The sequence below is a fragment of the Ceratosolen solmsi genome, unplaced genomic scaffold (genome assembly GCF_000503995.2).
Source record: "Ceratosolen solmsi marchali unplaced genomic scaffold, CerSol_1.0 scaffold14, whole genome shotgun sequence".
NCBI classification, from domain to species: Eukaryota; Metazoa; Arthropoda; class Insecta; order Hymenoptera; family Agaonidae; genus Ceratosolen; species Ceratosolen solmsi.
In genome coordinates, this window is record NW_011948420.1 from 293,356 (window position 1) to 321,241 (window position 27,886).

Consider the following 27,886-nt stretch of genomic DNA (forward strand, 5'->3'; position numbering starts at 1 on the left):
GATATAGTTTTATTTGCCTATTACTGTGCTTTATATTTTATATTAAAGAAATATTTGTACGTGAACAACAGTAAAATATATACTTAAAACTCAAATATAATAACTAAAAGTAGAATAATTAATATTTAACATTAATATCATTATTGATAAGTACGAATACTATGTTAGTATATATAGTAAAATAAAATTCTAATACATTACTTTTGTCACGTAGTTTTTATACATTTGCAGATATTTACTTTCATAGTCACAGTATAATTTACATATGTATAAAAGAAAACTGAATTATGGACATTGCGATATTATAAACCTCTATGAACAAATAGAAATATTGTCTTTATATGACTACATGTTCGAGATTACGAGAACCTTTCGCGAGTGTCAGACATCTGGAAAGTTCAAGGTCGTTAAACATCTGGGAAAAGTCGTTGTGGCTACACATCTCGTGGAAAACCCGAATTTGATTACCACTTGGGGAAAAGTTCAACGGTCGTCGAACCACTGAAAAAATCTTTTTTCCAAAGCCAAATCGCTTTTTGCACTATAATGGTATCCATCGTTGTCAGTTTTAACTATCCTGTTGCGAGGATATTTAAGCAAGAACGCGTCAAGACAGTTGCTAGTCTGGCATGCGCTATTCAACCATGTGCTAGTCATTCAGAGCAACATGCTCTGTCTTATAGGAGACGCCACGCTCTCGCTTGGTCGGGACACCAAAGTAAAGCCCGCTGTCTTAGGAGAGACGCCGTTGACAGAGGCGCTCTTACCGGTAACAGAGGTGACACTATACCAGACAGAAGGTCTTGTTTGGTGGGGACGCCAAGAGGCCTGATGGGCTTTCACAGTAAGGCCACGATAGAAGGAAGACGCATCAATTCTCCTGTGCTGATATTAAAAGGTATTGACGCCATCTTCTTCATATCAACAAAACGTCAGACGACACAAGACGTCTCCCTGATCAGGAGAGTGTATAAATCGCTGATCTTGCAAAATCATCAACAATTCATCATCATCAACAAGGAGTATTCGCGATGGTCAACTACTCATTACAGGGTCAGATCAACGTTACTGTATCACTGTGAGTAAAAAAAAGTCTGTGCATATAATTGCTAATCTTCACGAGATTAGCAAAGCTATTATTACATAGCGCAAGACATACTACCTTATACGGAGTGTGCATTCTCCGTTGTTGATCCTTACAAAATTAACAGCAGTACCATCTCCCTGGCCAGGAATATGTGCAAAATTAGTTGTTGATCCTTGCAAAATCAACAACACCACCATCTCCCTAATACGGAATGTGTACAATTATTTCAAGTCCTTATAATACTAGCACAACACTATTATTACTAGCACAAAACACACTCACTAATAAGGAGTGCGTCCACTCAGTTGTTGATTCTTACAAAATCAACAACCAAACATCATCATCAAGGAACATCTCGTATAGTAACTTAATCACCACAGAATGAGTTTAAAGCAACTGCAACGGTGTGATTGAATATAGTGTATACAATAGTGTAATTAAAAATAAACCATATTTATCGTAGAAGTACCTACTGTATTTCAATAGCCCTTCCACTTAACTGCTTCCCAAGCATTTGCTAGGAAAATAGCATTTGCTAAAAAAAAAATGTTAAAACAAGTTTTATAACATGTGCATGAGATTTCGAATCAATAATTAACTGGAAATTTCTCACGAATGTACTAACAGTATTGAATAAAATACTATTGCACAATTTATTTCATTAAATATTAAGTCACGTAATGTGTTTTATAAAAATGAACATTTTTATTTGTCCCTGAATAAAGATATTCTATATATTTAACAGATTTTACGTCCATTTTATACGTGGTAAAAGTAAAAATTATTAAAATTTTTTATTTTTTAATTAGTGTAATTTATTAATTATTAATGAAATAAATGATTATGTTTCATTAAAATTTCTTACGCAGAGAATATTTAACTTAGAAAAATGGGAAAATAATAATAAAATTTTTGTAAAATAATAGTACTTTTATTGTATAATTTATATTGCTGGTTCTAGTTAATATGAAAGAAATTTTCATTAAATACTTTTAAAAAATTGTTATATACAAGTTCATTATATTGTTAAACATTTTTATATAAAGTAAATTAAATAATTTTCAAATTTATCAATATTAGTAGTTAAAAAGTGAAGCAATAGGTATGATAAAAATTTCATATGTGGGTGATTTTCAAATAAAGTAAGACAATTATTAAAAAGTTTAAATAATAATAAATAATAATCTTTTATCAAATTGAATATGATTTTTTAAATGCAGTTATAAAAAAAATGTTATATTATATGAAATTTGGATATTTTTAATAAATTGATTTGTGAAGGCATTATTTCTACTTTTGAATTTAATAATTAAAAACAATACAATTAAAAAGTTTAAAAGGAAACGAGAATCATAAATTAAAAATTTATAAATGTTATATTATTAGCAATTTTATTGTTATAAAAAGAGTGGTAATGAAATATTATATAAAAATATTTTTTAATTATATATTTTTTACATTCCAATAAAACTACAATTTAATTGTAAAATTGTAAAATTGTAAAATTGTAAAATTGTAAAATTCTGAAATTTACGAATAATACTAAATAAAGCTATGGGTTTATCCAATGGGAAACTGAATATATGAATAAAATTAAGAAATATATATTACTTTTAGTAACGACACATTATTTTTTCATCTTATTGCACAACTGATGAAAATATTTTTCAAAAAGCTAATTTAAGATAGCTGGAGTAGAAAAAGTATTAGAAATATTGATAAATAAATATGTTTTTAATTTTACCAAATTTTTAATTGTTACTTCAAGGAAAATTAATTCTTTCCAAGTAAATACTATTTTTTTAGTATTTAGTACACAAAAAAACTCATTACAGGCTCATACTCATACACTAAACTCATACTCATACGCATTTATCTACTTACTTCCTCATACTATGCAACCGTAGATATTGAGATAAATAGAGAAAGAGAGATAGAGAAAGAATCATGTTTATCAAGTTACGTAATAGAAGTATGTAACATGACAATGTGCATCAGTAAGTAATATATAATTATGCCATCTCGGATGGCACACAGTCTAACTAGTAATAAAAAATGCGTTAGTAATAAAGTACCTCAGCTCAGATCATCGCATGTTATAATAATACAATGTACAAACATCAATCAAGGGCAGGTTGATTAATTTTTAAACAACTCATGCTATAGATAGATCATAGATGCTATAGATATAGATCATGAGATACGTATAATTCTATCTTTCTCGAACATACGCAATAAAACACCTGCATTGAAGGAGTAGCAAGTTTCCAGTTTTGAATTCCCAATACTCACATTTCTCAGATTATTTATGGCCATTATTTAAATTGCGTATCTAGCCACACATGTAATTATGAAATGGCATTGAATTAATATTTCTTAACTTTTTACATGTCATTTTGCATTTTATATTATATAGAAATAAGGCTATTGAAAGACTTAATTACTGTATAGGAAAGATAATTAATTTAAAATGTTTATACTATAATCATAATCGTGCTCAGTATTGATTTTAGAGAAACATCGATACACAATCATCTTTCGCATTTATAATTAAAAATTATTAATGGAATTTTCAATATGATTTAATTTTAATTGATCTAAAATACTTAAATTACATAAAGTATAATTATATGAAAGATAGTAATCTGTTTCAAGAGTCGGATGTCAAATACTTATCTTATCTAATATGTATATATGAGTTATTAGTTATATTTATATCTTCGATAATATTTCAATCAATTATTCTGTTAATTATCGTATATTTTGCATTCTATTTTTATTTTACTTTATAATGAAGAACTGTAATTAAATTTTTAGATTCCCAAATTTCAAATTATATTAAAAAAATTTCTTCTGAAATTCATTGCATTATATATAAACAACAAATGAAACTCTTTCTGAGAAAACATTAAAGTTACTATTATTAAATTTATAACTAATTATACAAAGTAATTTTAAAAAATAAACCATGTACAAAATTAATTGTTATTGAAAGATCTTACTTACAAAATTGTATAAAATAATATTTAAGTATATTATTGAAAAAAAATAAAAATAATATCAAAAAAGTATTTAAAATGAACATAAAATATCTTATAATTTTATATTTATTTCACTTGTATTTGTTTATCTTGAGTATAAAAATTTATTGCATAAATCTAAATAATATTTCACATTCATACTAGTGATTTAAAGAAATATTATATAACTAATTTAATAATAGAAGAAATAATTTTTTTTTTTTAATTTTGGATAAATACAGTCAAATATTAAGAGAATATAAGAAATAAATACTATTCAGAGAATGTTTTTCCTTATCATCCCACATGTGTCAGGATTTTTCTTTACTTGCCAATTTATTAAATTTCTTTATCATTCATACTCAAAGCTCAAATAAAACATGATTCTTATTAGAAAACTTTTATAGTAATAAATCCAGTTTCAATAAAAGTAAATATATTTATCAAGCAGCAGCTTTATATTATTTTTGTAAACAATTAAATTTCGCTGATACAAAAACATGATGCAAACATAATTTTTAATTAATAAATAAATAAATATCATTAACAAATAAAAACTAGTTCAAGTTCTCTTTTGTATTAATAAAAAATTAATAAAAAAAATAAAATAAAAATAATATAATGTATATATATTACATATATATATGCATATATACATATATACATATATATGTATATATATAAAAATAATAATTAAAAAAAATAATAAAAAATTAATATTTAAGTATATATTTATTCCTTTAGTTGTTAGAATAGAGAAATTTATGTTTCATTTATATATTCTTTTTTTAATAAATATAAATGAAATAAAACATAAAATTTATTTATCTTAAAAATTAAATAAAAAATTTAATTAATTATAGAGATTTATAGAATGTATATAATATGGTATGAAGTTTAATAATATTTATTTTATTAACATAGAAATATCCACTTCATCTAGAGTTTATGTATAATTAATGATTGAGAAAAGAATTAGAAAATTTAAATATAACGTCAAACATAGATAAAAATGATTTCTTGTGACAAAATGTGTCCAATGAAAATGTAAATGGAATTAAATAAAAAAAAAATTATTAATAAAATTAATTGATAATAAAAATAAAATAATACATCTTTTATTATTAATCAATAAAACTGTTTTTTATTAAAAAAAATATCTTCGTTAATAAAAATATGAATTAAAAAATTGTATGTCTTTAGAATTTTCACATTACATATGAAATTTTTCCGATATCCTCACGGGATGGGCTTTGTTTATAATACAAAATTTAAAATTTTTCATTTTTAAAATCGGAAAAATAGCAACTATAAAATGGTGCAAATTTTATGGATAAATGTCATACTTTTATTTCACGAGTATTTTTGAACTTTGTATTCACATATGTGTTATTCTTTCTACATCTATATACATATATATTAAACATGTAATTTGCCCTTATAATGTTATTGAGCTTATAACTTTCCTTCATTTACTCTTTACGTTACTTTTACATCACGCTACTTAAAGCCATTCGTATTCGCTTTCCTCTCATTTTCTCACATATACGATTACCTTTTTCGATCTTATTCTCTTGATTTACATTTCATGAATTGAATTGATCAAATCAATTATGTATTTCTAAGAAAGATTCAATATTATTCCCATAAAATGAGGTTAGACTTTTAGTGCTTCTAAGCATGATAAAAAAACTTTAGAAATAAATAGCCTGGTTTCTCGTTTTATTTACGGTTACTCTTTCACATTATTTGGGATTTTATATTTTACAAAAACAGATGGATGAAAAACTTAATAACATATACTGAAAACAAAACATAAACTTCTATATAGTTATAATTTTTAATGGCTAACAAATTGGATGGTTTATTAATGTTTCATTCCTTCATTCTGTTTTTCATGTTTCATTTCCTTATATTCTATATTTTTATGCACCTTAATTATATTTATTGATTAAATAATGATTACGAAAGAACGTTAGTAATAATGAATAAATTGCTACATACTATTTTCTAAATAAGATCCGTATATCACGTAGACCAATAATAAAAACTGAATAATTAATGAAATTTGTTCGTTATTTTGATAGCTTTAAAAACCAAAGATTGTTTCTGTCTTATGCCCATTCAATTTTCTTTAAACAGTCTAATATAAGTGTGTATGATGATATGATAAATGAATAACAGAAATTTTACCGTAGGATTTAAAGTTTTACACAAACACAGTACAAATATTTAAATATATTTATATATTTATATATATATATATATATTATATGAAGATTTGACTAAAAGTAACTTTCATGTTTTTATTGAATTAAATACAATCGAATATTTCAGTTATTTTGATTATACACTAATGCATATTCATACATGGCTAAAGTATAATTTATTCTCTAATGAAACATTTTTTATAGTGTAAAAGCAGCAATGAATTTTATAATGCATTTATTTCCATAAATAATTATTTTATAATATAGAAACGGTCTCTTATTAACTTAAATTAAGTTAAAAATTATGGTTATTGAGATTAAAAGAGTTAATAAAAAATAAATACGTTAATTGGTATTTTTGTGTACATGAAAACGTATTTAATAATTGACATTTATTTAAATAAAGATTATAAATACTGTAAACTACTAAAATAAAACACTTTTTTATTACTATTGTTTACTCTACGAGAGCGGCTTTAATGATATTTCATGATAATTCACTATTAAACTAGTGGATGCTTGCGCAGGAGTTAAGTGGACGGGCTGCAGAAATGTGTAGTACGTACAGACTTCGTTAACGAATGGTTTATTAACAATTATATTAGTAATTATCCGTATTCGCTTCTCATAGGAGAGTATGTCTTTTCGCAATGATTTGGTTGCTCTTTGATGCTGACGATGTTCTTGCTGATCTTGTAAGGATCAGCAATGGATTATGCATACTCTTTGACAAAAAGTATGTCCCTTGTTATGTAAATAACGTGATATTTGCTCATGTTGTAAAGATTAGCACAAACGTGATCAAACTCCTGGAAAGAACGTGTGGCCCATATGAAATGCTGTTGTTACTTACAGCGATGCATTGTCTTGCCTGATCCTGTGATGAATAGTTATTTGGGAACAAAACTACTCGCATAGCCTTGTGATGAGGAATTCCTCGATACCGTGCTTCTTGTAGTCATGTACTTTCTTGTAATACAGTCAGCACCCTTGACTTCTTATAAATTGTAGCGCAGTTGATAATTGAACGTGTGTTATTTGTAATGGCTTCACTGCGTGAGCGTAACTGAGTGCTGACTCATGACTCATGGTTGTAAGCTCTGACCGAATAGCATAGCTGAATAGCGTAATGACTGATTGACTGACTCACTCACTAAATTACAGTGAGCGCCTAAGCATAGTGTGCTCGCTTAAATATTCGCGCGTCAGCTTACTTAGCTGGCAACAAGGCATTGGTGTTGCTATACGGAAAATCTTGCATGGCGTACCAGAATATAGCTTTAGAGGTCTCGAGAACTCCAGGAAAGCATAGCTTTAGAAGGTTGGAAATTTTCAACCGACATTGCTATTCGGAAAGCAGATAAATATTGTAGGACATTCGAAAGTAAGGCTTTAGAATATTCGAGAATTCTCGGAATCAAATGTTTCCAAAATTCGAAAGTTAGAAGGCTTATACCTTTCCAAGAGGCAAAGTCTTGGAAAATGGTCCAATTTCGAACATTCCGCCCGCTATCATCAATTTTGTTGATGATTATTTTACTTCTTCATGGATTGATAGCACTGCCAGTTTATGTATTGGTCTTACCATAGTGATCAAAGCTGTTTTTAATGTGACCTCTCTGGTCAGTCTATCCTTGCTAGGATGTATGTCAATAGCTCGAGCGGGAGGCCTCTTGCATGGTGAGAAACGTTGGTCGGTGACAAGTACCAACGAGCCAATATTGATGTCATTTCTCGGGTGATACCATTTAAAGCTTGACTGTTGCTGCTGTAAATAATGAGCTGACCTTTGTGCCCAGAATTTTGTTTTGGATGCCGCTAATAATGTTAATGCGCCTCGTGAGGCGCAGTCTGCTGGATTCGATGTTCCAGGAACATATCTCCAGTGTGCGTTTGGTAAGGTCTTGAATGATCGAAACCCTGTTTCTTACTTATTCCTTCCATCTTGATGGATGGGACATTATCCATATGAGGGTTACTCGTGAGTCTATCCAATGATGGGTTGCTTTAACGTCCATCTTCAACGTGGCTAGGACGTACTATGCTAGTTTCGATAGGAGTAGTGCTCCTTCTATCTTCAATCTTGGTTCTATCGTTGGCTTGAAAGGTACTACTTTAGTCTTGGAACACACTAATGAAGTCATAATATTATTTGATTCGTGTATGGAATCGTATATGACTGCCGATGTTGCTAATTGGGATTCATCAGAAAACCCATGTAGCTCTATGTGTGAGGAGTAAGTTCGTGAGATCTTTTCAAATGTCAGCCATCGTGCAGAAACCGCAGCTCCTGCATGAAGATTTTTGCCTTTATCAGGACAGGTGACACAAATCCTAATGGGCCAAATTCTGCAGATAACACGAGGCATTTCGTAAGGTTATTAACTTGAACGCCTTTCCTGTCAAAACAATGACACTGCTACATTTCTTTCTTCATTTTACGTATAAAAATAAGTTGTTTAACTTGAAATTTTAAAACAATAATATTAGTTATAAATTATTAAAAATTATAATGTATTTATAAACCACAGTCTCATAACAACAAAAATAATTATTTAGAAATAAATATTGTTATATAACAGGTAATATTAATTATAATTTCAAAAATTAAATTATTATATATTATGTAATAAAACTTAGTATCGCCGATAGTGATTTATAATAAATAATCAAAACGATTATGGGAATTATATAAGTCCTTTTTAAAAGCATTTCTAATTATTTATTCTTATCTTAATAAAAATTTATGCATAATTTCTTATAAAATTAATTATACTCGCTATACATCGTAGAATTCAATGTTTTTTTTTTAATTGCATTAAAACACTTAATACAAAGATTCCATTTCTAAAGGCTATTATAAAATTTTTGATAATAATTGATTTAAAATTACTTTATATTAGTTTAAAATTAAGCTAAAGATTTGAAAAATAAATAATTATATTAATTAATTTAATTATTTAGATAATATAATAATTATTTTATTACCAATAAGATTTATACTGATTTACATTAATGCTTTTATGAATACTAAAATGAATTATAATTGAATTTATTTTTAACGATAACTTAAGTAATTGAATTATGCGTTAATGTTAGAAATTCCTAATGAATAATATTGCCAAGTTATTAAATGTCTATTCTCAGAGCTTTTAACACAAATTGGCAAATATGGCGAAAAACAACTTAAAATGTGCATTGTATTTAGAATGTAATTAATACAATAAACAAGATTTGCATCTGTCAGTTTATTACTTTATTCATCATTATTATGATATCTTCTATATGACATGTATGCACATGAACTTTATTGCTTTCGCCCTGTATTATATACTTATATTATACATGTACAATGTGCAAATGTAAACATAAGCGAGAACCACTTAATCCCACATAGAAAGTAATGCTCACTCGAATAATTCTTACATTATTTATTTTGATGTTTGTTAATGAAAGATACTAACCGTTTTAACATTTGGAAACAATTTCATTTCTTATTTCATATTTTATTCATTTTAATATTTCGATGCAATTTTTAAAAAGAAGTAGAAACGAACGTGACTTTTATTAATAGTCTTTAAATTCATGTCAGAGTTTAATAGTTTTACAGAACAACCGGATTAAGAACTTTTTTTGTAGAGAATATAAATTACTATAGTTAAAAACTTCGTTAAATACTTCAAATTGTTATAGTAATTTTTTTCTTCAGAACTTAGTTATGTATTAATTTTTAATTACATTATGTAATTTTATAAATATTAGAATTTTTTATAAACTCTACGTGTATTTTTTAAGATATTTATAGATCTATTGTAGATATTTTAATCTCACAGTAAATTTCTACAATAAATTATTATCAAAAAAACAAATGAAGGAATAACAAAGAGCGATTTGTAGTATTTAAAAATCTGTTTAATATCAATTTTAATACTATTTTGTACTATTTTTAAATTGTTTCAAATTTTACTTTAATATTATTTAAATACTATAATTTAAAAATCTATGGATTATTTTCGTTATATTAATATTATTAAATCTAATAACTAACGTATATAATACCAAATATAAAATTATGAGGCGATTCTTTACTTTACTTGTTTAAAGTTATCCGTTCCTTATATATATAAAATAATTTATAGAATCTAATACGGAGTGAATATGATTCTAAATGCTGAATAATTATTTCATTAAAATATACTGATACAAATAGCGATAGCTGAGTTGAATGTCGAGATTCAGAAACAATGACAAAACAAAGTAGGATGCGCAAAACAATCATGAAGATACATAAAAAGGTGCCAAAGTCCAATTAAGCTCCACATACGTATTTCTACTCGTATCAGCAAATATCAAATAAACTCTATACCACTACCAAATTAGATCTCAATTTGAATTAAAAAGAGTGCAATTAATAAATGATAATAAATCTATAATAATAAATCTATAATTATTTTATGATATTTTCAAAGTTGAAGACATTCAATTGCTTGAAAATTGTATATAATAATATCTACATTTCATTAGATTTTTATATTTACTGAAATTATTGTACAAAATCTAGAGATTTATGGACGATGTTATATTCAAATGCATTTAAAAATATTAACCTATAATAAGAATTAATCACTAAAAAATATTATATATTAAACTATAAAAGAAATTTGATCAATGAATCACTATTAAATATTTATTTCGTTTAAAAATAATTTAAAATAATTTAAATTCTTCACTTTCTTATGGATTTCTATGATTTAATAAAAATTATGATATTCAAATTTATACTAGTGAAAATTACAAATTTTATGATTTTAATAAATTTTATGGTATTATAAAGTCATAGATGAGTCCATAACGCTTTAAACTATTTTTACTCTAAATTTTTATAAATTTGCACATAAATTTGTACTGAATAACACATATCAATAACGGTTTATCCTTAAAATTTACCTGCGTTTTTTTAGCAATTTTATATTAGCTCATCTATTTATGATAAACTCAACAACAAATATATTATTTAATTAGCTGATATTATGACAATTTTAACATGTTTATTTCCTATTCACATGGGCGAGTCTATTTAAGTGTTTGTGTAGTTGAAAATGATAATGGGAAATAGAAAAACATTAAATAAAATTAAATTGCTCTACTTAATTCGAATATCAATAAAAAGTATATATATATATATCCATAACTTTTTGAGAAGAGATATTTGAATAAAGAAAATAAAATAAAAAAAAATGTACATGGTAAGTTACAAATACTTTATATAATTCGGTTATATGATAAACGATGATATAATGTATTTTTATTGAACGAATATCTGGTTTAAGTTTATTTTATTAATCATTTTAAATAATTCCAGTGATTTAAAAGAAGTTAGTGGTATTATATATAAAATCAATATTATATAATAAGGAATTTCTATCAACATTTTTTAGAATAAACAGGATATTGGTTATGCACATAAATCGGATGTTATGCTAAAATAATAAAAATATATATTTTAAATTCTAAAAGTTTATCTGATTATTTAAGATTAAATGGTTTATGTTTAATGATAAATTTGTAAAGTTTGTACAATTGATTACTTATATAAAATTTTATTCTTAATTATTACAAATTATTTTTGTATTATACAATTGAAATTATATGATTCGTGCAACATATTTTCTTTCACATTTGAAATATTGGAAGTAATATTTCAATATTTAAAATGAAATTTGAAAATTTGCAGAATATTTGTGAATGTATAAAAAAATAATTTATAAGGAGTAACTATAAAGTAGTCTTTTATTAATAAATATGAAATATTATTATAAATAAATAAAAAATAAAACAATACTAAATTTTAATATTAAAAGTAATAATAAATTTCATTACGCATTGCATTTTACAAATTTTACTCACAATATTTTCTTCTCGAAGATGAGTTTATCTCATGGAAATTATAGAAATTTTTACTTAGTAATTACATTCTATGTAGAATATTTTAATTTTAATCTTTTCATATTACATGAAACAATTGTTAATAATTTTATTCTTCTCTGTAAAAAGGAATTTTTATATTTTACATATTACATTTCATTTTGAAATAATACCAGAAACAGAAAACCGGAACAAAACATAAATTTCACAAATTTTAAGAATATATATTTTTTCATTTTTATTTTATTTTTCATAAATTTTTTAATTGATCAATGTTCAAATTTTTCAACTTAAAAATAAGTGATCGTAACAAAATAAGTTATTTGAAAGATTAATTTTTTAATTTTCTTCATTAGTTTTTTCATTTTCAACCAGCGAATTTATATATTAAAATTATATTTTTATACATTTTTGTATAAGATTGGAGTTTAGTAAAAGTGTTTACTATATTATTCAGCGTATTGATATATTTAATAAAATATTTTATAAACTTATTATAAAAGTTTAGTATCAGTAGGTGTATCACATCTACAGAATTATGACTTCAAAAATGATGCATAAAGCAAAAGATGCAATATACTTAATTATTCAAGTGCTTTTTAAATTATAATAATAAACTTTGAATATTATTGGAGCTTGTAAATATAGAATAAATGATATTACTGTATTTTTCCAGTTTATATTATATAATTAAATATTAAGTTTATTTTGTAAATTATATTCAAGTCATTGAATAAATATTAATGATTTAAGGATAATTAGATAATATAGATATAGTTGTCATTGAACAAATTATTTATACGGAACTGTATGGAATTATCTGTATGGAACAAAACAATTTAATGAATAATAGTATTTGGCAATAGTTGAAGGTGGTAAGAAATATGCCTAGCTTTAAAATTTCTCTGCAATCGATACTCCGTTAATGAAAAGTGCATTATCAGTGTATATGATGAAAATAAAAACGTAAATAGGGTGGATATATTAAGGAAAGAAGTAAAGTATTGGCGCGGAAACAAAAGTATTGCATAGTAGCACAATAAAGAGGAGAGAAGAGAAGAGAATAAGACAGAAAATAAAGGAGTCGTACCACCGCCCTCGACGCGAGACAGGCCGTCACCACCAAAGATATTCTTACTCTCGAGTTTCTCGGCCATGGTCTGCTGGTGTGTCGAAGCGAGAGACGATGAGAGTTCGTTTTCGATCGCCAAATGCACAGCCTCCCTCAGACTCTTACTCCTCCTTCGTGGAGCTGCAAGCGCCGTGTACTGCTAACCTCGAATTGAACCTATACCGTTGGGATAAGGGCACATACCGCTGCTACTACTATTGGTGTTGATGCTAATGCTGTGCTGCTATTGCTCAGCCGTAAGTGATGAATCCGAATTGGAACTGTTATTGGATTCGGCTCCGTATTTGGACCAACCTAGGCATGTTTAGCTCGCGAGACTGGTATTCGCTCTTTCGTGCCCGCACTCACTCTCATCCACTAATAATACAGCCACACGCGCACATGCGTCATCGGCCGAATCCTTCTATTTTCTTGTATTTTTATTTAGAAAACGGGAAGGAGAGAAGGTACATTCGCCTCGCCCTCGTTTTTATTTTTCACTAGAGTCACCCCGTAAATGAGGATTAAGATACACGCGTTGCCGTTTGATCAACGAGTGAGTGCAAGTGCAATTGGAATGAGTACGGAGAGTTGATCTGTAAACACCTGGGTGCCGATCTGCCTAATTCTGTGCCCTGTCGGCACAGCCGCCGTGCGTATATCCGTTGGTCCACGATATACGGTACACGGCGTCCGCGACCTGTGACGTCCCGGGCGTAGTGAGCTATCCGCCCGCTTTTCCACCCTTGGCCCGCGCCTGCGCCCTCTTTTCCACGACGTCAGATGATTACACCCCTCTCATGCGCATCTTCCAACCCTTCATCTCTCTCATTCCTCTTTGTTCACTCCTCCGGATACTGAGAGCAGACCAGACATGTGCTCTCTCTGGGCAATCGTTAGGGTGGAAACAAAGGTCCACTTTTTTGTTTCTGCCTATCTTTTGATGCTTAATATGCATATCACGCATTCCCCCCCCCCCTCTGTCTATATATCTTTCCATATATATATATGGACACTTTTTAACTACTTCGTTCACTCACGCTTCAACGCTTTATTTTCTATTCTCTCACCTGTATAATATATCCTGCTGCTCATTTTGCCTCATTTGTTTCTCACCCATCTTCTTTCTATTTTTGTTCCTCAATTATTTTATTTTAGATAAAAATTTAAATTCCCTATTTTCAGTTTTTTACCTGTACCAAATACTATAATTTCTTTTGTCTACATATTGTATATACATATGTAAGTATGTATGTATGTATGACGTATGCATAGGGCCTTGCTCTTTTTATCATTCGTCTTTACCAAAGCACAACTCCTCCTCTTTCTCTCGCTTTCTTTTTCTGTATCTGACTGTTTAGCTATGTTTGTTTTCTTCATATATATTATACTCTATATATGAAAACACTACATTATAACAGTTAAATTAAATTCTCAAAACCAATTTTATTATATATAACATATACACCAATCACAAATTATACCATGCAATAATACATATTCATATAAATACTATATTTAACATTTATTCATACATTATTTCTAAACCATAGTACTGATTACATTTTTTACTATTTCACTATATTAGTCAAATCTTCAATTATAATTCAGGTAAATTAATTTAAAAAAATTTCAATACTTTTATATTTGGTATCATTGGTAGTTGTTTTTATCAATACTTTCTAATTTGTTTTGTTACCCATATTATTTAATTATACATTTATATTTGTTCATACTCTAAAGATAATTGTTATAAAAATTATTTTTTTAACTAAAAATTAAAGAAACTAGTTTGATTTTCTAAGTTATTTTTAATATATTTTTTAGTTTTTGTATTTATTTATGGTAATACGATATTTTCTAAATCATAGTTTCAATAATTCAAGTATACAACAGCTTAATTTACCTTAAATTATAACGATAATTTTTAATAATATAGTATGTCAATATTTGTACTTATAATTAAATTGTTATGTATAATATCTTCTTTTGTATGTGCGCACTAATGATTCTTTGCATATACAAAATTTATTTAAGGAATATTTTGAGATACAAAGATATAAAGATTCACATACTTTTATTATTCATCCTTATTCGTAGGATAAACATATAAATACAAATATAATGGGTACACAAAAGAGATACACATAGAGCAACGGCATGCATTTTTTACTAATATCTTGACTTAATAAAGTTCACGCTATTTTCTTTATTTTATCCTGAATAGCTCCAAATGCTCTTTCGTTTTCATCTAGCAGCTTGACCCTTTTCAATACACGACATTCTCTGTGAGAATATGAGAAAGGGTCACTTTTGTATACGTCACATTCTTAAAATTATAAATTGACACACAATAAAAAGTAAGCAATACGTGTTAAAAATTCTAACACGTGTCTTCGACAAATTTTATCGACTATTCGAGAAAATCGAGTTAAACAACGATAGTGGTTTATCCTGTAAATCTGAAATAATTTGAGTTCGCTTATAGTAATACAAAGACAATAAAAAATAAATCAAAAAACAAATGAACATTGACGGCGATCGATAGGAAGGAAGCAAGTCCATAAGCAGAATCCGGATCTAAAGGATGATATTAAAATGAAAGCTTGAATTTCTGAATTTTATTCGTAAAAATTCTAAAAAGAATGATTATTTTGGATTTTGTAAAATAAATATTTAAAGTGCCCTAATGCGTTCCCGGAGATAATAAGATATCGGACGTTGATTGAAATGTCAGAGATATCTAATAATCACCGATTTACTTAGATATAAATAAAAAATTTTGATATATATATTAATTCGATTATTAACTTTATAAAATGTATGTTATAAATATGTATAATACAATATTGAATCTTTGATATTTTTACTTTCATTTCATCTGTATAATAATTAATAAATAATTTTCATATCACTTAAAAACGCAAAAAAAATCAATGCTTAAAATTAATTTTTTAGCAAGTTTCCATAAATAAATATAATCATTGAATTTTCAATATTTTAAAATGAATTAATGCTTTTTACCATTCAAGATGGAAGCACATTTTAAATAAGATAAGCAATAATATTTTCTCATTTTCAACTAAATAGTGCTTATATAAACTATCAATAGGATTTTTATGGTATATATATATATATATATATATATATTTTAAATTCATAATATTAAAATTCAAAAGTATAAAAAGTTTTTTTATATACAAAACATACTTATTAGTAAAATTAATTTATAAAAAAATAATTAAAATTTAAAAAAATTTCTGAAATATCTTAAAATATTTTAAATGTTTATTAATTTAAATTTTCAAAATAATTTTATTGTTATAAAATTGGCTGATACCTAAGAAGCATGTAAGCGTATATGTTAAATATGGATATATTAATTTATTAAAACAATCAACAGATTAGTTGTTGTCTTAATAATGTGCCATTGTCTTTAATATATATTCTTATTTTCTACTTGTTATCAGTCTGCTGAATTTTGAAGATGCTATTTTTTTTATTTATTGTTATTTTTTATTGTATTGTTACTTTTATTTTATTGTCATTGCGACCAACGAATATCGAGTACCCAGCGATGTTCATTGACCAGGAATTAAATTATATAGTAGAATTGTAAAGTTATTTGAAAAATAATAAATTAATGTAATTTAAATGCTTTAATTTGATGAATTAAAAAATGTTAAAGATGAATAAATCAAATTTAAATTTTTACAAGTGAAAAATTTGTCGAAATCTTTCACCGATACCTACTTTTTCTACCTAGCTTTAATACAATGAAAATATTTACAACATCAAATATATGCATTACGTAATTTTATAATTTCAAAATTTGTATTAATATGTATGAAAATATCTAAAGTAGAGTTGATTTTGAAGCTGGTCAAAAAATGCAATTTATCGTATTTCAACGTATCAAAAGCAATTTTGAATTGAAATCAAACTTGTATTTTTAAAACCAGATCAATTATTTGAAACAATTTTGACATGCATAGTCATCATGATAAAATTGCAGAAACATATAAATTTGAAAATACAATAAAAAAAATCGGATCATATATCTCTAACAATTAATTCGCATTAGATGAGAATATATCGTCCATGGCCATTCACAATTGAATAATTATCGTTTCTTTCAAAGTTTCATTCCATTTGTACATCTGCATCTTATTAAAAATAGGTAAGTGCATATATAAATAACGATTATTCTCGAAAATTTGTAGTATTGTATAAAGCTCATATATGTCAGAGGTCGAAATATAATAAAATTAGTTCTCGCATTTTTCGATAAATAAAAGTAAACAATGCGTCTCAGCCATTAATGGCGCGATATTTTAAAACGGAACTTTGTTAATTAAGTTGACGGAATCGCTGTTCTTTTCAAACTTGGTATATGTTTCAATTAAAAGCTGGAACCGTTGTCAATTAACACTAATTAACCACGTATGTTTAAAAATAATTGCTTCAAATTTCATGAACCCAAAGTATGTTTGTACTGTGCTGCCAATATTTCTACTTTTATTGGATCAACAATTTCATATGAAATTTGGCATTTGTAAATTTAACTACTACTGACAACATAAATTTGCCTACACTTCTTTATGGTCAAAATGCTGTATATTACATTATGTGCCTTAGAAAGTAAATATTTTTTTATTTTCTTCTTCAAACTGATAGATCAGAAATAAAGCAGTTATCCACTACAAACCTATATAAAATAATAAATAACATTAAATTTAAATTTAACCATTTACTATTTATTAAAAAATTAAGAAAGCACGGTAAAAGGAGAAATTTGAATTGAAATAGACTAACATTATAAAAAATATAATAGTATAGAGAAAAAGAGAGAGCTTATTTTCCTACTTAATATAGAAAAACAATTTTTAACAAAAGAAAAAATATCAAGCGATAAAAATTTTATTTCATTCATATATAATAATACATGTATAATAATATATTTTGATAAAACTTTAGTTTTTTATTGAGCAATACATAGTTTATGGGAAAAATTATAATATCTGCATTAAGTAATTGGTAATTAAATCTGTACAAAATAATTGTAATACTGGAAGCATTATATTTGGGAAAGTATACAATGTGTACCAATTAATGATACCTTTTGAATTATGAATTATAAATTATGGATTATTTCATATGAGTAATTAAAAAATAATTAAAAAAAATTTTAATTATTCAATTAATTGATGATATTATTGAGTATTTTATATAAAATGAATAATAATTGTTAATAATGAATAAATAATGCAAATAACGGTTTTATTATTTCAATATAAATTGAATTAGTTTAGAAGTAAAAGGACCAAATAAAACTATCATATTTCTTCTTATATACAGGCTAATAATCTAGACTCATGTTTTAGGATACATAAAATTTCATTTTTAATTTATATTGGGATACACAATTTAGATATACCGAATAAGCCCTTCGAAAACATCAAATGATGCGATGTATCGTCATAGCGACACTCAGCCCTAAAAAATAAATTCAAAACGGCCTTATCGAACATCTAGAGATACATGAAAATTATGAATCATTGCAGAAGATACTTATTGAAAGGAGTTCGGTTCCTTTGTACTTGTTTAATATCGATGCTGTTGTTATCGAGAAGTAGGTTTACTTCATTATGCTTCGTTTAATGTTCTGTGTATAAATAATATTTATACTTTCCATAGATTCAAGATAATAAAATATTCTACTTTTACTTTCTTATCTAAAACAAGGAATTATACTATAAAGTAATTTACCTTTTGAATGCTGATAATTTTAGCTTTAATATCACTTATTATATTCATGTAGTATTTTTTTTTAATATAATTTTTATTGTTCTCATAAAGTTCTACAAATTTTTTGTACCAATTATATACTAATTCATTGAAATATAAACATTAATTTATTTATAATCTATAAATTATATTTATTTATAAATTATACATCAATTAAGATTAAGAATTATATACAATATTATCAACAGTTTGTATAAATACTTTACAATTTTTAGTTTGATAAAATTTCTTTTTAATAACTGTAATACTATATAAAGGAAAATTGATGAAATTCATAGAAACTGCTTATATCAGAAATCTTACATAATAATTCCTAATTATTAACTAATTTATATACCTTTTTATTATCAATACTGTCATATTTATTTAAATGCAGATAAATTAAAACTATATGGATTGGTTTTTTAAAGATTTATATAATATAGTGAATGTATAAAGTTCATATATTTCTTACGCTTAAAAGTAGGTTGACAAGCAATTAAAACTTTTCATTCTTATATTTATAGATCACACACACCGACACATGTATTTACAGAGAGAAAATGCTAGTAGATTCCTCCATTCCAAGAATCTGTCTTCTTTTTTCTTATATCTTTCTTTACAAACTACATTTCTAGAATACAAACAACTCCTCATATTATTCTACTTTACTTTTATTTAGTAACAGTAGAGAATAATAATAATAATAATAATAATAATAATAATAATAATAATAATAATAATAATAATAATAATAATTAGTTGAACTGATCATATGAGTTATAGTTTTTGAGTTTATAAATTCTCGTATTCAAGTTGCAAGCAATAATTAAACTCATTAAGACTTTGAAGATACATTTAAGCAAAATAAGATATCTTTTTTAAATTTTTAATGTCATTTACCATAAAATTTGAATATTAATATTAATAGAACTAAGAGCAATATATTATAAATAATACAATTGAAGTCAAACATTCATCTTTCTTACATAAAATAATTGAATAAAATAAAAATCAATTATTGTAAAACATATATTTCTGTCAATACATAATTTAGAAAAAAACTATTGTACTATTCTGTGAGACGAAATAAAAACTATTATTAAAATTTATAAATTAAATATTTTATAATATCTTTATTAATAATTATTAAAACATTTGAGAAAATATATATTGATGTATAAAAAGAAAATATAGAAAATTATATAAGTCTATATAATAAATTCCAATATTTTAGAAGCGCAAAAAAATGGTTATTTAAAGTATTAACTGACATACAAATGAATTATATATTAACTATTTACATTTTTAATAGAATTTTATTTCACGGTTTCTATCAATTTTACTATTCAGTACAATAAGCTATAATTATCCAATAATTGAATTGAAAAATTATTATTATTATATTATATATATATATATATATATATATATTTCATCGTTATCAAACTTAATATTACTTAATTATTATCAAAGTTAAATATTTAGTAAATCTAGTATGAAATGTATGAATTTTTTTGGTTTGTAAATTTTTAACATTTCATTTTCAACAAATTTGTCTGAAATATTTTTAGCAGATATTATTTCAATATGTGACAAAATTTTTAGTAAATAGCTATTATAAGTAGCTACCATAACTATTTGATTCTGTCTCCAAATTAGAAAAACGTAGAGTAAAGATCGTAGCCGTATTATAGTTATGTCACAGATAGCAAAAATACTTTATTTATTGATGATTGTTAAAAGTATCTAATTTATTTATACTAAAAAGTATAGGAATAATTAATTCCAGAATTTTAATACTTTAATGAACAGTATACGTATAATTTATAATTTGTACAATTATTTTTGTATAAAATCTTTGTTAACTCTTGAATTCGAATTATGGTTACTATTATAAATAAATTAATTTTTCAATTAAAACAGTAGTATCTGAGTTACAACAACAACATTTAAGAAATATTCAATTCCTGTATAATTAGATAATGCTAATAAAATACTATAATTATTATGTTAGGAATATTATGTTTAATGTTCTGAAATACAGTTTGTTGAATTAAGCCACATTAAGATGCATATTAATTAAATATATTGTACTTATAATATAATAATTAATACGTAATATTAACTTTAATGTTTGGAACAATTTAATTGCACTAGCACTTGAAATTCAGCATACTGATAGTAAATATTTAATATTCCTTTTTATATATAAAGTATTTATATAATACTGATATCTTTTTATATCAAACCAAAAATGTCTAAAATATCATTACTTCGGTTACGAATTTTCCTTGGATGTTATTTCTCATAATCAAAAAATTAATAAAATATAATACGATAATTCATATGGCATCAGTTTTAAAAATATCACAGTTAAAAATATGTATATATGAATTAATGTCATTGTACTAGTAGTGTACTAGTATTGTAAGTCTCGAGATTAGAGTTGACCCAATTTTACTTTCACTTACTCATTTCTCAAATCTGCGTAACAGCGTTGAGAATTTTCTTTAATTTCATTTTGTCATCCGTATGCATAATAATATTATGAACCTCATCTGTTTCATTTTCACCGCACGTGAGTGTCTTCCAACTTTTAAGACCTTATCGCTTTGTTTACACGCAATGGAATATATCTGGATAATAGTTTTTCATATAGTAGGGTGATATTAGCAAGAATGAGCTTAGACAAACTTGTGCGCTTGTTTAGACGTTGACTTCTCTCTAAGATTCTCCACCCATGTCGCTGTTTCCGCCGTTGTTTCGTATGTTGAATGGCTCCCTACGACTCAAGAGACTGTTACCTCTCTTCGTAAAGCAAAAAATGTGGATAAGTAGAAAGAGGATTTTTATACATAGGAATGTGGGAAGAAAGTAGGGCAGTGGGTGATCAAAATGAAGCCCATCCTCATTCTAGTTTTTCGAGCTTTTATGTCATGATCTCTCAATCTATGAATGAGGAGCAGCCGCTGTCCTGATATATCAAAACACGACACGAAAGGAAGAGATACAGGCAATTAACATGCACACTCACGATTGACACACCCAGTTATACATCGAGATATATCTATTAGGGGCAAGAACCTCGAAGCAAAGGATTCTCAACAAATGCTCGCGTGACTACACCTGAAATGATAAGAATAGCCTTGCGTGTCAGTTTGAGCCAATATCTATGAAAGAATGATTTTAATAAATCGAACATTCCATAAAATTTTAATTACAATTTTTTAATACATTTTTCTAAAGTTTTTTGTAATATGCGTCTTCAACAGATATTGTACAATTTAACATAACACACAGCTCATCCTTAATTGAAGTGACAGTTCATCTGATATTTACGATAAACGGTCATTAAATGATAAATTCTATTTTACAAGATGAAAAGAAAATTTAGCAAAATTTTAAATAAACAGGAAATTTTTAATAATCAATGTAAACAAAAATTTTTTATCTAGTATTGGATATCCATTTCTTTACTTTTTCATAAATAATAAAAATTTGTTTTTATTGTGATTATTTGTGAAAATTAGATAAAATAAATTTTAAGTAATATTGAAATATAATAAGGATATTGCAAGATTACAATTTCAAAAAGTTTTCTTGTCAAAAAAACAATTTTCATTTAATAAGGATTTCGGAAGTACTTGAATAAAATCTCTATGTAATTTTTCATTATTACCTTTCATTATTATATTATTTTAAAAGACTGTTACAACTTTTAGATTTTCAATTATAATTAGTAATAATTTTATATTTTATATTTTCTTCATAGCTTTTCTAATTTTGTTTTTCAATTTACATATATAAGCAAATGAAATATTTAATATATTTTCAACATATTTTATAAATATTATTTATTAAATATTGTAATCGGGCAATGTTTGTTTAAAATTGTAATATTTTATATAAAGTCTTAGAAATAATTGCAACCAATAAGACAAGGTTTCGTACGTCAATATTAAGCCTGTCTTTAATGATACGCATTCATATATCTATTAAGAAGGATAAACAATCGTTGATCACATTTATATTAAAAAAATATATATATACGTAATTTACAGAATACATAAAGTATTTCTGTATATATTCAATTATAAATTACAATTTTTAGAATACTTTCTACTAAAATAATCGATAATCTTAATTATATGTCTGAATTTCATGTATTGAGGTAATTTAATAATTATTTTACAATTCAAATTCTAATCAGATATTAACATAATTTATAATAAGAATATTGAACAGCAAAAACTATATAAGTTACAAAATCATATTAATAAACAGTTGTTGAAAATTATGATCTTGTCCTAATCAATTTTTAACTATCTGTAAGCGGATATATACAAAATGTTAAAAACTTCATAGCAATTTCGAAAGTAATAAAAAATAGAATTGGCCATATTATCGGGTAACTCATCTTATTTTTAATAAAAATGATTAGTTAAAAGTTTGGCGCTTAATGAAACTTATTTTTTTATAATTAAAGGTTCATGAACCATAGTACGAATATTTAATAATTTTTAAAGAAAATCTTATTCATATTAAAAAGATATAGAGACTTATAATCAATAAGATATGTTTAATTTCGAAAAAAATTCGAAAAAAACTCAATTAAATCGACTGTATTATATATCGAAATCTAAAAATATATATATGTAGGTTAGTATAAAAATGCACTGTAAAACATTTTGATGGAAAAAGTGAAAAAGGGAATATAGAAAAATTATATCATAGAATAATATGAGAGAAAACAGAGAAATGCAACTGGTTCACAAAATAGGAAAGATTTTTTAAAAATTTCTAATACAAGTTGATATGGGAATCCTTGCAATTAAATTCACGAATTAGTAACACCACGTAGAAACTAGCAATGCAAATATCTTCTTTTAATTTTCTCTTCCGCGCGTGCGATTTTTATGCGTTAATTTTATTTCATTTTTGTATTTGATTTATTCGATTTAATTTTTGTTTCTTCATATTTAGAAAAGACAACATGTATACATATTTCATTGAAATCATGATTGCACTATTCTGAATAATTTCTTTGTAGGATTCAAAGTTTTCCAATATGCTTCATAATTAAAATGTATTTAATATATATATATATATATATATATATATATATATATATAGATATTGTATAATATTGTATAATAACATTCATAGTTATTATAAACATAGATATTTTTAATAATTATTAATAAACAATAAAGAAAAATAAAATACTTATAGAAATTAAACATTCAGCGAATGCATTTTCTAACTTGATAATATAAAATCACCAACTGGTATATAAAAAAACTAAAAGCACTCTAATTTATATCATCTAATCAGCAAATGTAAAGCATGTTTGGAATATATATGAATTAATACGGGATAAGAAAATGTTCCTTTTTATATTATTTTCTATTCCTGATTTTAGTTCATAACTTTATATTCAAAATAGTTTCATTACTTTGAATAATATTTTAAAGTAGTTAATAATATAATGAATAATAATGATAATGAGTAATAACATTTAACGGATAATAATAAATAATACCCCTTGTGATTGTAAAAATTTTCGTCATTTTATTTTACACTAAAATTTTATTATTATTTTAATGAATTTAATTAACCAGAGGTAAATAAGTTAAAATGCATCATATTTATAAACACTTAAAATTATAAATATTACTCTATATTATCAATAAATTATTAAATATTAACAATTTTTATATTTTTTATTTATGTAGTATTATATTTATTAAATGTCTTATATTTTTAATATTAAACACCTTAATGAAGAAAATTTCTCGTTTATCTATATTGATTATGATAGTGACTGCATATCGACTAATTAAGATTCAGAAAAAAATAGACTCATAAAAATAAAGAACTGATTCCAGATATGCATGTAGCATTGTATACAATTTCAGCATAATTTTACAGTTTTTGAATGTTTTTAGAAGAATATAATTAGCTAATGAAATTATGTTCTATTGCGACATGAGATGCACCATCGTTCATATATATTGTGATAATTGAAAGTTATAAAAATTACTTTAATGCGAGAATATTAAGAGAATATTAAGGGGAGAATATATCCATAAATTACGTTTTTCCATCTCAATCAACATTTAAGAACTCAGGTCAAGCAATATTATAGACTTTAAAGTATAATAAAATTAAAAGGCAAAGATTGATCGAAACTTATAAAAATTATAAGAAATATTGATAAGATCTTAAAAAGTGTAATGTAAGTAAAGTATCACCTCTAGCACCTGTTCTTATCGAACAGTGCCGAAACGACCTCTAAAAACATACATGAGTTATGTCAGTGCAGTAACTTTTTAATTTAACACTTTAGTAACTGTTAATAATTTTACACTGATCAACTAAGAATTAATGAATACTAAAATTTAGATATCGCAACAGCTAGAAAATTATTTTATTTTTAATATGGTAAGTCAAGACTTTCTATGTCCATTTTTCTTATAATGTTACTATGACCCGTGTTCTATCATTGTTTATAGATACTGAATTTATCAATGATTCATACATATATCAAATAATTTTTAGTTGTTAATCAATTATTTACTTTAGAGATTATTTTAATTATATTAAATTAACGCTTATTTGCAAAACTCCAAGTATATAATCACAGGTTTCGTCATATAACAACTGTCATATCTTTATTCATTTTTATCATTTCATACTAAAGTTTTGAAAACACAAATTTACATAAATCACTGTATTTTCATATTTTTCTTTAATCTTTTAAAATTTGTTATTGAATCTTTTAATCTGTTTAATATTTTCTCTTACAAATCTAAATGCAAAATTAGTTAGGTTATTTTCATTTTTATTTGTAACTAATCTTAAATATCAAGGTATTAAGTTACCTGATAATTTTCATTTTAAAAATTATTGATATTTTGTATGAATTGAAGTTACTATTAACAAACTTTTTACTTAATTGTTGCTTTATATCCATATTATAAACAAAATACACATTAATTAATTATTTATTCTGATAAAATTATATTTTTAAATTAAAACTTATACGTTGAATTACGCTTAGTATAGCTATTAAAACAGAATATGAAATGTATGAAAAAAGTTTAAATTGTATATATTAGAAAGTGTTATATTTTCCAAAGTTTCTTTCTTTTTAAACTCATAATTCATATATATACATTTGCATTACAAAGCCTTAGTTACTTAATTATGTAATTGTTTTCTTCATTTGTATTAAGTTATTTCTTGGACTATATCTTTCTTGTAAGTTTTCTCTTTTCTTTTCTTTTCTCTACAAATTTTCACATGTACAATTTCTGAATTTTTATACATGTGCAAGAAAATATATAGGTATTCTTATATAGGTATAAATATTAGGTATATATATATATATATACCTATCTATCTATCTCTTTCTCTTGTATAAGCGTACACATTTGCGCACAATTTGGTCCAGCTTTCGATCGATAGAGTAGAGTCTGCGTTACGCAAATCATCTAAGTATATATAGACGTAAATATATATATTAAGTATGCATATACACATATTTACATGCATCTACTTTTCTGTGTATGCATGTATCGTAAATTTTTTAAATTTTCAAACTGCTCTATATACACATGACTATGTATGAAACTAGGAATACATATTTAGCAAACTGAAGCTGTTACACAAATTCTTAGATTTTTCTTTTCATTCCTTACTCACAGATTTGTTAAATAGATAATTTCATTTTAGTTGTTTTACTTCAGTTCAATACTTGAAAAAAATTCAAAATTAAAAATATAATTCAATATCACAGAAATCTATTCGCATGTAATTATAGTTTTTTATTTATAGATAATGCTAAAGTTTTTTCAACTTTATTATCTATTGGTTTGAAGATTTCTTTAAATGTTGTTTAATGCATGATATAAGATATTATTAATTTATTACTGCACAAGAAAAGATTTTGTGTATATATATAATTTTACTTTAAATATTTAATGAATTATAAACATTAAAATAATAACTATTGAATGACATATTGGATATTTCATTTTAACAAGTAATTAAATTAATCTTTATAATATTTTTAGAATTTAATATTACACAATTAATAAATTATGCTATTAATATATTGTTTTTATATTTGAAAGGTTTCAAGCATAAATAAATTAAAATACAGTCTTTAATTTAAAAATGAAATTATATTATATATTATCTAACTATTTCTAGTTAAGCATTACATAATATATTATATTTTATAATGTATTATATATAGTATAATATTTAAGTTAATTATAATATTATGTCTTATAATTATCGTTACTTTCCTTGATTATTTAAATCTTAGTATGTCAAAATACAAATTTATTATTTATTATAAAAATGAAAATTATATAAGATTTTTTAAATATGCTTTAAAAAAAAAGTTGTAATAACTGTCAATATATTTTAACACATGGTTATAAAGAGATAATAAAATTATATTGTATTAAAAATAATTTTAGTACAGTATGAAAATATTACATGCTGCAAGGTTAATGCTATAAAATTATATGGATCTTAATGAAGACTTAAATATGAAAATTTATCATTTATTTAATTTAAAAATTATGAATCGAAGCTAAATTATTAATATAACAATTATATGGAGAATTTTATAATATCTACTTAATATCTGGAAATAAGATTTAAATAACTCAATGATTTCAATATTGTACAATTATAATTAAAAAAACCTTTATTTTACTTAAATTAA